Source organism: Emydura macquarii, unplaced genomic scaffold (assembly GCF_026122565.2).
Source record: "Emydura macquarii macquarii isolate MOO-44397 ecotype Brisbane River unplaced genomic scaffold, CSIRO-AGI_Emac_v2 contig_374, whole genome shotgun sequence".
Taxonomy (NCBI): domain Eukaryota; kingdom Metazoa; phylum Chordata; order Testudines; family Chelidae; genus Emydura; species Emydura macquarii.
In genome coordinates this window covers 2061907-2076450 of record NW_027130511.1, presented here as the reverse complement: position 1 = coordinate 2076450, position 14544 = coordinate 2061907, and positions in this window count along the sequence as shown.

Below are 14544 nucleotides of genomic sequence, written 5' to 3'. Positions count from 1 at the left end.
TGCAGGGGACTGGACTAGAAGACTTCTTGAGGTTCTTTCCAGTCCTATGATTCTAGGGTTCTACATAGGAGCCCCAGTCATGGACCAGAACAGACCAAGAACGCTTTTGCAAAGGAAACAATTAAATGGTGATGGTGGTTGGAGGAGGTAACATGAGTAAGGTTCCTTCGATGATCAAGTGACTATAGATGGGAAAGGATCTGCCTGAATATTTTAATGATGTGTTAGAACACTATAAACTCATGCTGGTACCACTATTTTGAATCATTCAATAGATATTTCAAGGCAGAAGTTGAGCGAATTGAGCCTAAAAGCCCACACAGGGAAAAAAGATCATTCCCTAAGCTTTCTCTGGACTATATGAAAGTCCAAGAATGCCACCTTGAATTAGCCTCCTCAGGGAGTGGTAAAAATGTTACTTCCACAGAGGAAAGTAAAAGGCATGTACGCATGTTTGCCAAAGCTATTGGCAAACTAGGATTAGAAAGATGGCTCTTTGTCTCCAAAAGCAACAGTGAAAAATGTCATGCCTCATGGTTTCTTGAGGTTAGAGAAAATAACAGAAAGAAAGAACTGGAATATACAAAAAGGAAAAATATTCACGACTCACCTTTCAAATATGTATTCATAATTATACGTAATCTGTCAGGGTCTGATCCTGAGAGATTCTGGGAGTTGTGGTGCACTGTGCTGCCTGTGAGGCAAAGTCAGTGGGATCTGAGGTGCTAACACCTCTCTGGAAGTGCTCAGAGCCTTGCATGATCAGACCCTTAGTTTCCAAGTAGATCTTAAGAACTAACTTTCTGTGTTTTGCTTGTTTTTGTTTTGTTTGTGTTGTTACTCTTCTCTTGTGTGCCTGAAAATGAGCTGTGTTTGATGTGGTTGGGGAGATTATATGAAGATCAAAGAACCCCTATGGTAAGAAAAAGTATGTTACTACTAATAATTATTTACAGTGCTTTCCCGACCCCTCTGATGAGGTGCTCCGGGCCTTGCTAAACAACTGAAAACACAATACAATTAAAATCAATAGAAAAAATACCCCACTACCTTGAACACTGTTGTGAAGTGAACTTCAAAAAGTTAGGCTCAGATGAGCACTTCAAAGTTGGAATGCTTGTCCAGAGTTTATTAGAACCTGCTGCATATAAAATTGGAAAGGAACTCCCAGGATAAGCTTATTCATGAGATTTCTGATATTTTCCACTTTTGATCAGAAAATAACCAGTAAGTGGAGGGGAAACAACATTTCTCGTGGTTTAGAAGCATTTGTGGTTCTGGTCCCAGGTGGCGCCTTCACATATATTTGGCATTGATGAGGCCGCATTTAGAATATTGTGTCCAGTTTTGGGCCCCCCCACTACAAAAAGGATGTGGACAAGTTGGAGAGAGTCCAGCGGAGGGCAACAAAAATGATTAGGGGGCTGGAGCACAGGACTTATGAGGAGAGGCTGAGGGAACTGCAAAAGAGAAGAGTGAGGGGGGATTTGATAGCGGCCTTTAACTACCTGAAAGGGGGTTCCAGGGAGGATGGGGCTAGGCTGTTCTCGGTGGTGGCAGATGACAGAACAAGGAGCAACGGTCTCAAGTTGCAGGGAGGGAGGTCTAGGTTGGACAGTAGGAAAAAGATTTTTACTAGGAGGGTGGTGAAGCACTGGAATGGGTTACCTAGGGAGGTGGTGGAATCTCCATCCTTAGAGGTTTTTAAGCTGAGGCTTGACAAAGCCCTGGTTGGGATGATATAGCTGATGTTAGTCCTGCTTTTAGCAGGGGTTGGACTAGATGACCTCCTGAGGTCCCTTCCAACTCTAATATTCTATGATTCTATGATTCTATGATATAGAAGCAGCTGCAAAAAGAAAAAAAAAAGTTAATGTTGCCCATTTAATTGAGCCAAAATCAAATCCTAAAATCCAAGCAGCCACCAAATTCTGAAGTGGAAAAATTGGAATCTGAATCCAGAACTAGACCCAAATTTCACACCTACAACTAACATGTAGACAGCCCAAACTTTAGATGTTCTGAAACCAGATTTACATGTTGAGGCCGAGTCCTTCTTTAACTTTTCCTGAACAGCTTGGCCCATTCCCTGTGGACCCTTAGGTGGGTCATCAGCAGTGAGGATTGAATCCAGATCTTTAGTTCTTAAACAGTGAGCCTCTGTTGTCTGAGGTAAAAGATGCAATTCTATTAGGCAAGGCAGCAGCAGGCTCAGTTCGTGGTTCAGCCATCACTAGACAGAGACAGAATACCATACTGAGTGGGTGTGGGTTACACTTTCATAAAGCTCCTTCCTGTAGGACACAGGGAATGGATGACTCACAGGTCCCATGCTTGCTATGTCTCAAATCCTTCCTGCCTTCTGGTGTATTTTACAAAGGCATAGGCTTGCATTCTTCAGGGTTTGTCTACACTGTGGGGTAATGCATACTGCAGAGGCGTGATTTGTAAAGTGGATTAACATGTTGTACATTAATTGGTCCGTGTAGACCATGCTGGTGCACACTAAAATTTCCCTAGTGAACTTTAACGTAGTCCTGTTTGAAACACTTGAGAGCTTTTAGTTCACACCAGCAGGGTCTACAGGGACCAATTAATGTGCAACATATTAGTATACTTTAGAAATCACACCTTTGTAGTGCGTATTACCCCACCATGTAGACAAGTCCTCAGTGAGAAAAAACTACTGTGTGTGAACTTGGATATTTTTAAACTCACTTTGTCAGGCTTCCACAGTTACAGTTAGACTTATCTGGATGTTTATTGTTTGATTTTCCTTTTGATTACATCCCACTGTGCAGTAAAGTGCTGGTTATTTCCTGTGAGGACCTTGAGGGTATAAATACTACCCTCAGCCCTGGCCTTTGTTAAAGAAACTGAAGAGACTATTTCTTCCCCTAGATATCAGGCTCCTCCAAGCAAGTGAATATATACCCACCTCTTACTTCTAAGTCAACCTCTTCTTTCTCTTATCCTATTCCCTCCTCTCCCCTCATACAGTGTGGGCTATGTAGGACACTCTCTCACTGTCACCAGTGAATTGACATCAGAAGAAATCCTGTGATAGAAATATTTCCTCTGTGTCTGTCATGGTAGAGCCATTTCTGTTATTCTATGAAGATATATAAATAAAATCTGAATAACAGTAGTCATTCATAACACTTGCATAACACTTTATGGGGTCCAGGCACCATATAAATGTTAACTTTATAATACCTCACATTTCAAAGTGCACTACATATCCAGACCAAATCATGAAGTTCTTACTCAAAACTCCAGCAGGGAGACATCCTTAGTTTATTTTCCTAATATTTTAGGCTTTGGCTCTAATGCAGCCCACCTCTGTCGTACGAAGACAGCAGCTGATTGAACAATTGTACATGGCACATGAATTGTACAAGATGTTTTCAAGGATAACTGGACAAACTCTACTACTCCAAGTGCCATGTGGGATCTGCAGTGTCCAACAGACCAGACAAGTCCACAGTTTTAAAGCTTTTGTGTGCAACACCTATACATAATACACTGAATGGAGCTCAGTTTGGACCCCATTGTAAAATCTTTGCACACTCAAAACTCCCAGTGCATTCAATGGCAGATTATCTGATAATTGGATTTCTGAACCTTTTTCTGATGCATTTGGCCCTCACCACTGTTCAAGTCAGTATGGTCATTGTTTGTTTCCTATGACCTGCAGGATCATACCCTGTAATTGTCTTTGAACTTGGGGGAAAGGTCTGAGTTTAAGCCTCTGGGTCCCAGGGATCTAACTAGACAACTATTAAGCAGTATTTGAAGTGGGGATCTGGAAATCTATAGAAATAAATAAGATCAATGAAAGTCTCCCAAAGTGTAGAGGACAGACTGATCGAAGCCTCAAGTCATCATGCTAGTGGGATAATCACTCTCTGATAATGCAAACAAGTTCAGACTGGAAAACAATTCTCTTTCATTTTAATGATATATCAGGAAATTAAATACCAGCAGCAGCAATAATTTACAGAAGGCAAGGTGTGAATTATAGTAAAATTACAAGATGCACAATATGAGTTGGTAATGGGAATAATACTAAGTCACAAAGATTTAAAGATTTTTAAAAATTGTATCTATGGGCTGCTGCCATTTACATCCTACTCTACCTGGGAATTGGGTCTCTATGATATATGATAGCTATTAAATTGTACATAGTAGGGCTATACTCTGATCCCTGTCGAGTCACTAATTGAGTTTTTTCTATATTAATGGATAAATGTTGAATATAGCTATGGAAACTAAAAAAGATCTACAGTCCTCTGTACCACGACCACACGCACAGACACATCAGAAAAAATTTAGCACTCATTCAGTCCCTTATGGTCCCCATCCTCCAGGTAACATTTCAACTACTTTTCTAAATGATGACAAATGCAGCAAACCAAGATACCCAGAGAATGGAATTATTTTCTCAAAGTTAATTCCTCCACAGAATTACCACCTTAAAGGTTGCTGCCAAAGGCAACTGGATTGAATTATGCTACCTACTGAGATGGAGAAAGTAGAGGCAGATGTGTGAAAAGATGTGATGGAATCTCTAAGGATTTTTTCCTTATAGTTACAGTGGGTTTAGAAATTTCCAGCAAACAGCTTTTTTGCGTTTTGCTGCATATCGTACAGTATTTTATTGATTATTATTATTATTATTTATGTAACATGATTAGGCATCAGAGTTCAGGTTCTGTTTGGATAGGCACCCTACATTTGGGCTACTTTGCTGAACCTCTTGGGTCACTGAAACTGCTCCAACAGTTACGCTGGAACTGTCACAGAAACAGCCTCTTATATTATTTCAGACATTTTACCTCTGGTCCCTACTGTAACCCAGAAGCTAAGAGGAAGCACTGAATGAAAAGTAATGGATAATAACAAATAAGTAAAGGCTTCATGTCTTCAAGAAAGTTGATTCTGTGGTGAAAGTTCAGGGCAGGAGCAATGGGCTTTTACTTTATCTCAATCATTTTGTGTATTACCTGTGAAATTCACCCTTAGTCAGAGAGCCAGTATTAGGCTATGTGTCACTTAAATCCCACTAAAGGCCTCACCATAGGTCTTAAATGGCATTTAAGAGGTTTGTAGGATTTGTGCTGGGTCTCTTCATGGAGTAACACTCACCCTACTGGTTTATATTCTGCTCTCAGTTACGCTGGTGTAAATTAGAGGAAATTCATTGACTTCAGTGGAGTCATTCCAGAATTACTGCTGTGTATTTCACAGCTGAAATGGACTGAAACATTGTCCAAATTTTATCTGGATCACAAGTGATAATAAACTTATTGGATCCCCATCTAATTCTTTGTGAATAAACCCCTCCCATATGTACATCTGACAAGATTCTTTGCCTTTTCTCAGGAGAGACCATGAACTAGAACAGCATGACATTTCACAAGTCAGGACTGAGACTGTAGCATGCCTATCCTGCACTCTGCCTGGCTGAAGCCTTTGGCATCTTTCCCTCCATTGTATGAGTATGCACAATGGAGGGGTTCTGAACTGTGTGATACAGTGGGAAGAAAAATAAGGGAGTGGAAATACATGGAAATAAATACTTGGTTTGCACTGACAAGCACTGCATTCACTCTGTTTTCACCTTCCTGACATATCCGTTTGCTTCCCGATGGCTCACCTGGGGAGGAATCTCAGAATACTTGCATGTGACCATTATTTGGTAACTGTTTTTCTGGTATCTTCTTAGATTGACTGATCAAAACCACTGCAGAAAGGGAGAGGGAAAGAAAGGAAATACTAGTTTTAAGGCAAAGATCACAACAAGAATAAATGAACTATGTTTTCCATACTGAGAGACAGAAAAAGTGACTTGATGACAAAGACCTTGTGCAAATATATGTACTGTATTTCAATCAGGAAAACACAGGATGGGGGAAAACAGCTTTCTGTTCTAAATATTGTCTAATTATCCTAAGGGTGACATAAACACAGACATGTTTATGAATCTCTTTACATGATGCTATTTTCCAGCAAGATTATGAGCGCTAGAGATTATTAAGATCAAATGTTGCGATTGATTTGAAAAGAACAGTCATTTGCTTTTGTTCTCAGGCCAAATTTAGCATCCTTTCATGTTCTTGATAATTAGAGTCTGCTCAAATTACAGACTTTCTTTCATCAGCATGTCACTTTCTGGTGTTAGCTCAAGAGAGACAGACAGACCTCATCTGTTCTTGACTACTCTGGCATAAAGTCCTGATGATAGAAAGACAAGGTGGGTGAGGTAATATTTTTTATTGGACCAACTTCTGCTCATGACACAGGCAACTTTTTGAGCTTGCACAGAACTCTTCTTCAGGTCAACATGGCACATGTGTTCTGATGTCAGTTACCATAGTGAGAATCCAGATTAACTGCCCTTGTGTCGATTTTCTACACTTGTGTCCAGTTACTCTGGATTCAGCCTGGGATAACTGAGCCCAGAGTCTTGCCCTCTGTGTGCAAAGTTACTTAACAAGTAGAGATCTTGGAAGGATACAGTTTTTGTCTTCAATAACTAATGAGGAAACTAATGGAGTTAACCCCTTCATTCCTTTTGTAGTTGCTATTTTGAAAACAAAGTAAATGTTATTTCTATATTGCTGTCTTCTTATAAATCATTTGCTGATGTTAACTTTGGTTACCATCTAAAGGTACAACCAGATCCTAAACATTAATTAAAGCCTGGGGTGGTTTCCAGACATTAATTAACCCCACTGATGCTCATTAGAGCTAGTGATGAGGAAACCTCTAAAGGCATCTCAAAGTAATGATGGGCTCATGTTGGAATACCTAGACCCAAATCCCCTCAGATCTGGGAGAGGTATAGATCCACATGTAAACTTCTTAGCATGGGACAACAACCAAATGTTCAAACTACCCGGACACCAGACATGGGAATTCTGGCACCTCCAACACCTGGAAATACCACAAGAATGGTCTTTTTCACAATATTTCAGTACCTCTTCCAGAAGAAACCAAAACTGTCAGGGGCACTTGGAATTGAAACAAACCAATTTAAAACGAAAGGGTTAACACTGCTAATCTCAGTTAGGGCACTTGTAAATAGCGTCAGTTCAGATACTGGGACAGGATTCTGTTTGGTTCTTGTTTTTGTCTGAACTGGTTTGATGTTAGATTAGTTGTTAACTGAGTTGTACTATATAGTGGGAAGATTTAGAACAGCAACATCACTTTTCTTTTGTTCTCTCCTTGCTTCCCGGAGACAGTGTGATGGTGAGCGTATAGTAGTTTAGCAGAGAGTTCAGAGCACTTGATTTCAAGTGTCCTGCAAATCCTAAAGCTGCCCCTTCCTAACCAGATCCTGGGCCAAATTCTGATCTCAGTTACATCAGTGGAGATCCAGAATAGTTTGATTGACTGCAGAGGAGTTGCTCTGGGTTTACAACAGTGTAAATGAGATGAGACTCTGGCTCCTGGACACAATAGCCCACTATGTCAGGATTCTATAACTGTCAGTTTTGCATATAATTTATTAATTAAATACCACTTTGTAAGCAGGAAAGATATTTTTTAATGGACAGATGCTGCATGTACATTAATTCTGCAGACTTATTTACACTCAGCAATTGGGGAGAGATCAGAAGCAATGACCTCTGTGTTCTTAGTGATTTCCATGAAGCACAGCTTTTGTGGGATTTAGTTGACTTTATTGCATACACAGTCAAAGTCTCTCCTTGAGTAAAACACATTAGTAATCTCCAAGAGTCTAGGAATGAAGGATTTAAAATACAAAAGCATAGTGTAGATCAAAGGGGCTACTGCAATATAACATCATCTGAAACTGACAGATAGCTCAGATTGTCCAGCCCTCATCTGAACCCACTCATTGTCTTTTATATTTTACAGATAAGGCACTGGAGGGTAGGGGGATTAAAATCCCTTAGGTGGCAAAACACAAGGCCTGCCTCCTAGTGATCTCTGACTTTACCAAGCTTCCTGTGTGGGAGAAATATTCCTCCCTATTAGACGTGTATTAGACTCTATTCAAACGTGTGTCCCCCGCACTAATCAGTGTATGGGAGCAAAGTCTCTTCTATAGGTCAAGCATCCAGAAGGGTTAGTATTCCTCAATTCTTTCATCTTCTTAAGTGTCTCTGCTTTGATGGATTTCCTGTTGCCTAGGAGAGTTGGCTGAGCACTAAAGATTCATAGTTTAGAAAAAAGGAAACTTAGTTTAAGTTTCAAATTTGTAAGTCATTATAGATAAGCAGTACTGAGATATCATCAGAACTAATACAGTCACTGACATAGACCAGAAAAAAGTCCCCCCCTGAAAAAGGCTTCTATATACAGGCTGATAAGAGTGAAATAGTAATGGCAGTAATTTCATAGTGAATCTATTACTTCTACCCAGTGTTAGGCACAGGGACAAAATGGTATGTATGTTTCATGACAATTTCAAAAGGAAATGCTTTTTCAGAAGGGTAGCATGATGTGGTGACCACCCCACATTTGCTCTGAAGGGGTTAATGGAGGCCAGATGGACCAATAAACAAATCAGGCTGCAGACTGGGAGACTTAAGGCTGAGAGGAAAGCCCTACTTAGGGAAAGCTTACCTGTGCGAGAACAGTCAAGGCTTCCATAAAGCCAGGGAACTAATAGCAGAGTGGGTTGCAGGGAAGCAGCTTGCAGTCACTCCCTAGGAGAAGGGAGGTGTGTTAGCGGCTGTTGAGGTAGATAGCCTACAGTTACTCCCTGGGAGAGGGAATTGTGAGGCTAACAAACCCAGAGAAAGGGGGAGAGCCAGAAGGTAAGCAAAAGCTGAGGAGAAAAGCAACAAAGTATAAGTTAGTGCAGACCTTGGCTGCTGGAGAAAGGGCCTTTGAGCTGGAACCTAGAGTAGTGGGCAGGCCCAGGTCCCCCTTCAAGCCACTGAAGAAGTGGCACTGGCTGGGCAGTTAACAGGCTGGGAAGACTGCCTCAGCCCATTTGTCAGAAGAGACTTTGGTATCTCGGAATGGGGAGAAACATATATTGACCTAGCAGGATGGCCAAGTCATGAAGAAGGAGCACCTGAAATCACAAAGACAGAGTGACAGTAGGGCATGCAGCAAGCCGCAGAAGGGGGATCTGGGATTAGAAGGAGCTAATCCCCAGAGTGGCCTGGAGGAGGCACTTCTAGTGGTGAGTTAACCCCCTGGCAAGGAGAAAAGCACTATGGGTAACAATATCCAAATCACCTTGCCAGGAACCCTAATTAAATGTAGCTGAATTTGAACAATGGGGTGGTGGTTGGGGAAAAGAAATGTTCCTTCATTTGGCTTCTCCTTACAAGGTCCGCCATGTTCATAACGACGCCTTTTCCTTGGCCCTATCATTAGGGAGCTTTGTGTGCTTTCCACGTTAATGTCAGTCAGGAGAGAGCCACAGGTTAGGGAGACTGTGGAATTAGAGACTTTACAAAGAAAAAGATACATATATCAGACTTGGAGGATCATGGGTTATATAGTGTGTGAGGTTAGTTATCATCCTAACTATTATTAGATAGAGGGGGAAGAAGGGGACAGGCTCAAGCACCTGTAAAGGAAAGAGAAAATAGCTTCCAATTTTGAATAGCTGCAGGCTGGTCTTAAAATAATTAAACCATTGGGGAAATGGACCATTTACTAGTACAAAGAGAGTACTGGGTTCCACCAGATGCTTTCATGTGGACCAGTGAAACCTACCGGGCCTGAATGTGCAACACCTACATACACAAAGAATCCCATTGAATTCAGTGGCACTACTCTCATGGCTAAGTGCTCATTACATGAGTAAGGATTCCACAATTGGGCCCTTAAAAAGAGAGTGAGATCATCTCTGTAGATTATGGGCTTTTATTTCATTTTCTCATAGTGAGTGAATGTAGTGCTCTTGGAAATAAGAAGCTAATTGTCCCAGCTTAATAGAATAGATGTGGCAAGCTCTCTGACACAGCTTTATGTGACCCATCAGCAATTTCAGTCCAGACCCTACTGTACAGTTCTGTCAAAGTACCTCTGCTCTGTGCAACCCCCTACTTTGACAGTCCTGTCCCAACTCCTCCAGATCTGCCAATAACCTCGGTTTTGACCTACGCCCATTTTCCTGCTCACCTAGCTCCCCACCTTGACAATGGGCAAAAATCCTGGTCTGAATTACTCTGCTGGCTGGTCATAGTCCCCTAAATGAACCCTGCCAATGCATTGCAATCCTACTTTGCACCAAGGATGGGCTTTTTCTTCTATGCTGCTCTACCAATAGACATCATTTCAGACCTGCAGCGTGATCTATTTTTCCTTGCCTAAATTTCTTTGCCAGTGAAGCCAAATAGAAATAGCAGGAAGCCAAATAAAAATAGTTAGGCAAGAGGATCCCACCCTTTTTTCAATCCACTCGCTCAGTCTCCCCCTACAGCTCTCCCTGCCTGCTGGCCTACAGTGCTACCTCGATATTAAAAGAAGAATTTAAAGGTTCCCACCTTCAGTGACAAACCCAATTTAAAATGCAGGTGGCCTGATGTACCCGTTCATCTAATTCTGAACATGGAGTTCAGACTCTGCCAGACTGTGTGCTGGTTTTGTGAATGGGCCAGTGGCAACTAACTCACTGAGAGAAAAATACCATTGTCTCAATTTTCATTCAGGATTCTGAAAAGGAAAAGGAAAACCTAGTGGCCTAGCCCAGTGAACCATCATAATCCCTAGATGAAGGCATTTTCAATGACATCTCACCAGTTTACAAAGACTGAGCCTCTACTGGGCTCAAATATCTCGGTAGGAGAAAAATAAAGAGGCGAGGTTTGTTACTTGTCTGTGTGTTTGCACTGCATCTATCTGCTGTGATTAATAGAGATTAAGAGTAGTGATGGACTAGAACCCAGATTTTTAAAGTCTCTCTTTGGATAAGCATCCAACAATTGATGTATGGATTCAGAATTGAGCCAAATTTATTCAGTGCCCTTTGGGCAGGAAATGTCACAATTTTGTCAATATTTAGGAAGGTATCATATTCTAGTAGATTAAGCATGAATCTTGGTGCCAGGGACACCTAAATTTGCTACCAGTGACTATGTCACCTTGTTTAAACTCTTTAGTCCAATAATTGCAAAATTGGCCTCTCATTTTGAGTGCTTAGCTTGCGACCCTCATGTTATCTCAGATTGGGCATCTGAAATTAGTCGAGATTTTTTAAAACATTTGGCTTGAACTTCTCTGTGCCTCATTTAAAATTATAGCATTTAGATGTGGTGAATGTGGTATACAAACCAGCTAGACAGACAGATAGAATTTGTTCATCTGCAAGATAAGGACGATAATACTCACTTGTACCTCAGGGGTATTGCAAAGAGTCATTTCTTAAAAATCTGTGTAGCAAACTGAATAGAAATGCAGTATAATTGCTCAATTGTTTGTAATTATTCTTGGTTTCAGTCAGGAATATGGCAAGAAAGCTTTTTCCCATGGCAAAGATCCTGAAAATCAGTTTGAAAGCTTAGTGGAGAAGATAGTGCTTTTAATGTTACTCAGTGTGATATGGAACCTCTTGCAATTCAACTTTATTTTGTTCTGTGTCCTTCATACATAGAAATCCCAAACAATTTAAAGAGTCAAATAATAAACCAGAACAGAAAGAAAGTCATATTAAGAGCCTTAAAAGAAGAAGAGAGACATTTTCATCTGAAATTTGAATTAAGGTAATCATCAGTTAATGAAGCAGGAATAGGAGGGTTGTTCTAGCTGGCAATAGTTCCAGAGGAGAAGAATTTCTTACCAAGAGTGAAGAAACACTATGAGGTAATAGAGATGGGGCAATCTTATGTGAACAGAGGAATAGGCCAGATTCTGATCTCACTATCACAGCTGTAAATCCAGACTAACTGCATCAGTGGTTTACTCCAAATTAAGCAACTTCAGATTGTGACCTCATATATGTGTGAGAGGATGAAGTAAAGCTGAGACTTTCTGAAACAAAGACAGCTGTGCTGAACTAGATATGGTAATGGATAGGAAGGCAATGAAGTTGTTTGACAACATAGAGTGTGATCGCACTTTTGTTTGTGTAAGAAGATGGGAGGCAGCATTCTGAGCCTGCTAGAGTCCAGGATTTAGAAAAGCCATGGAGATTGGAGGTGGAAAAAAGAAGCCACCAAGGTAAAAATCAATGAAGATATGGCTGTACATGGTACTTGACAACTCCATATGCAATGTCATGACATATCACATGACTTTGGGCTGCTTAAAGTCTTTTTTGAGTCTGTCACATCAGAGACTGGACATAATGTTTCTATATATCCGCAGTGTATGAAAAAAGGGTAATCAGTGAGGTGGCAAAATTTGTAGATGATACCAAACTACTCAAGTTAGTTAAATCCAAAACAGACTGCGAAGAGTTACAAAGGGATCTCACAAAACTGGGTAACTGGGCAACAAAATGGCAGATGAAATTCAGTGTTGACAAATGCAAAGTAATGCACATTGGAAAACAGAATCCCAACTATACATATAAAATCATGGCATCTAAATTAGCTGTTGCCACTCAAGAAAGAAATCTTGGAGTAATTGTGGATAGTTCTCTAAAAACTTCCACTCAATGTGCAGTGGCAGTCAAAAAAGCTAACATTGGGAATCATTAGGAAATGGATAGATAAGAAGATAGAAAATATCGTATTGCCTCTATACAACCAGGGTGTACCCACATTTTGAATACTGCATGCAGATCTGGTCACCCAATCTCAAAAAAGATATCTTGGAATTGGAGAAGGTACAGAAAAAGACAACTAAAATGACTAGGGGTATGGAAAAGTTTCCATATGAGGAGAGATTAATAAGACTGGGACTTTTCAGCTTGGAAAAGAGGCGACTGAGGGGGGTTATGGTAGAGGTCTATAAAATCTTGACTGGTGTGGAGAAAATAAATAAGGAAGTGTTATTTACTCCTTCCCCTAACACAAGAACTAGGGGTCACCAAATAATATTAATAGCCAGCAGGTCTAAAATGAATAAAAGAAAGTATTTCTTCATAGAATGCATCATCAACCCATGGAACTGCTTGCCAGAGGATGTTGTGAAGGCCAAGACTATAAGGGGGTTAAAAAAATAACTAGATAAGTTCACGGAGGATAGGGCCATCAATGGTTATTAGCCAGGATGGGCAGGGATTGCTGTTTGCCAGAAGCCGGGAATGGGCGATGGGATGGATCACTTGATGATTAGTGTTCTATTCATTCCCTCTGAAGCACCTGGCATTGTCCAATGTTGGAAGACAGATGGACTAGATGGGCTACATGGACTATTGGTCTGACCCAGTCTGGCCCTTCTTATGCTGTTCTTGTTCTTGTTCTTAACCCATTAATAGAGCATATAAATAAATCCTTTTAGCCTGGAGGAATCTTTTGTAGCTGGCAACTGATCTGAATTTTTGGGCAGGGATTATAGGGTTTAATGAATTTTAATGAGAAGGAATTTAGGAAACAAAATCACATTCTGACATGAAAGCAGCAGGGGCAATGCTAGCCAAATTACATGGGTTACTCAAGAGTGACTAATATTTAGCAGGACTGTAAACATGCCTGCATTTGCCATGGTAAATTTAGTACAGGGACCAATTAGCACAAGGTCAGGTTTTATCTTGTGGGCCCTCAGTGAGGCCAGCACAATGAGGGATATGTATTAGGTGCTGGTGCTCAGTTCAGAAAGGGAGAATCTAAGAGATGTGGCATAATCGCCTATTACATGTGTAAATTAGAACAGAAAGGAACAGATCTGAGGCAGAGTCAGGAATAACTAGTATGTGATCTGGGTTTGACCTGATTTCTGGAGAGGTGCTTAATTTGGAAAGAGCTCATGGAGAATGGGGTTGAATGTATGTTGCAGGGGTCCAAGAGCAGGGAGGAAAGAAAGGTTAAATATAAAACTGCAGGCTGTATCCTCTGTCCTAGGGAGGGCTGGGGGCATTCAGGTGGCAGCTAAGAATGTTTTGGAACTTTGCAAAAATAAGAGGTGATAGTACCTATTAGTCCAGACCTTCACTCCCTCCTTCAGAGAAACAGGTTTAAGACCAAGGCTGTGTTGTACTATTGCTCAGTGCCTTGCATTTGCCCAACACAGACACTGTCCAGCTAGCTCACTGTTTTATAATGCTTTGGAAACATTGGGTCAGGCTATGTCTTCACTGATTTCACAGATCGATTTCTCTGGATCGACTGAGCAGTCAGTGAAGACCCGCTCAGTCGATCCAGGAATCGACATATTAAGCCCACCTCCACAAGGAGCATAGCGCTGCGTCGACGGGAACCGGCGCAGTGCAGTGAAGATGGCGTGCAGAAGAGAAGCAGAGAAGTCGACGGGAGTTATGCAAGTTTTTTGCGTAGCTTGCATAACTCCGGTCAACTGCCGCCGAATCTCGGAGGTAAGTGAAGACAAGCCATCAGATTCGTCCAAGGCCCCTGGCATAAACCACTGAAGTGGAAAATCTGCCATTGGAAAGTGGCCACAACTATTCCTTTGGGAGGGGGAGGAGGAGTACAGTCTGTAAGCGGG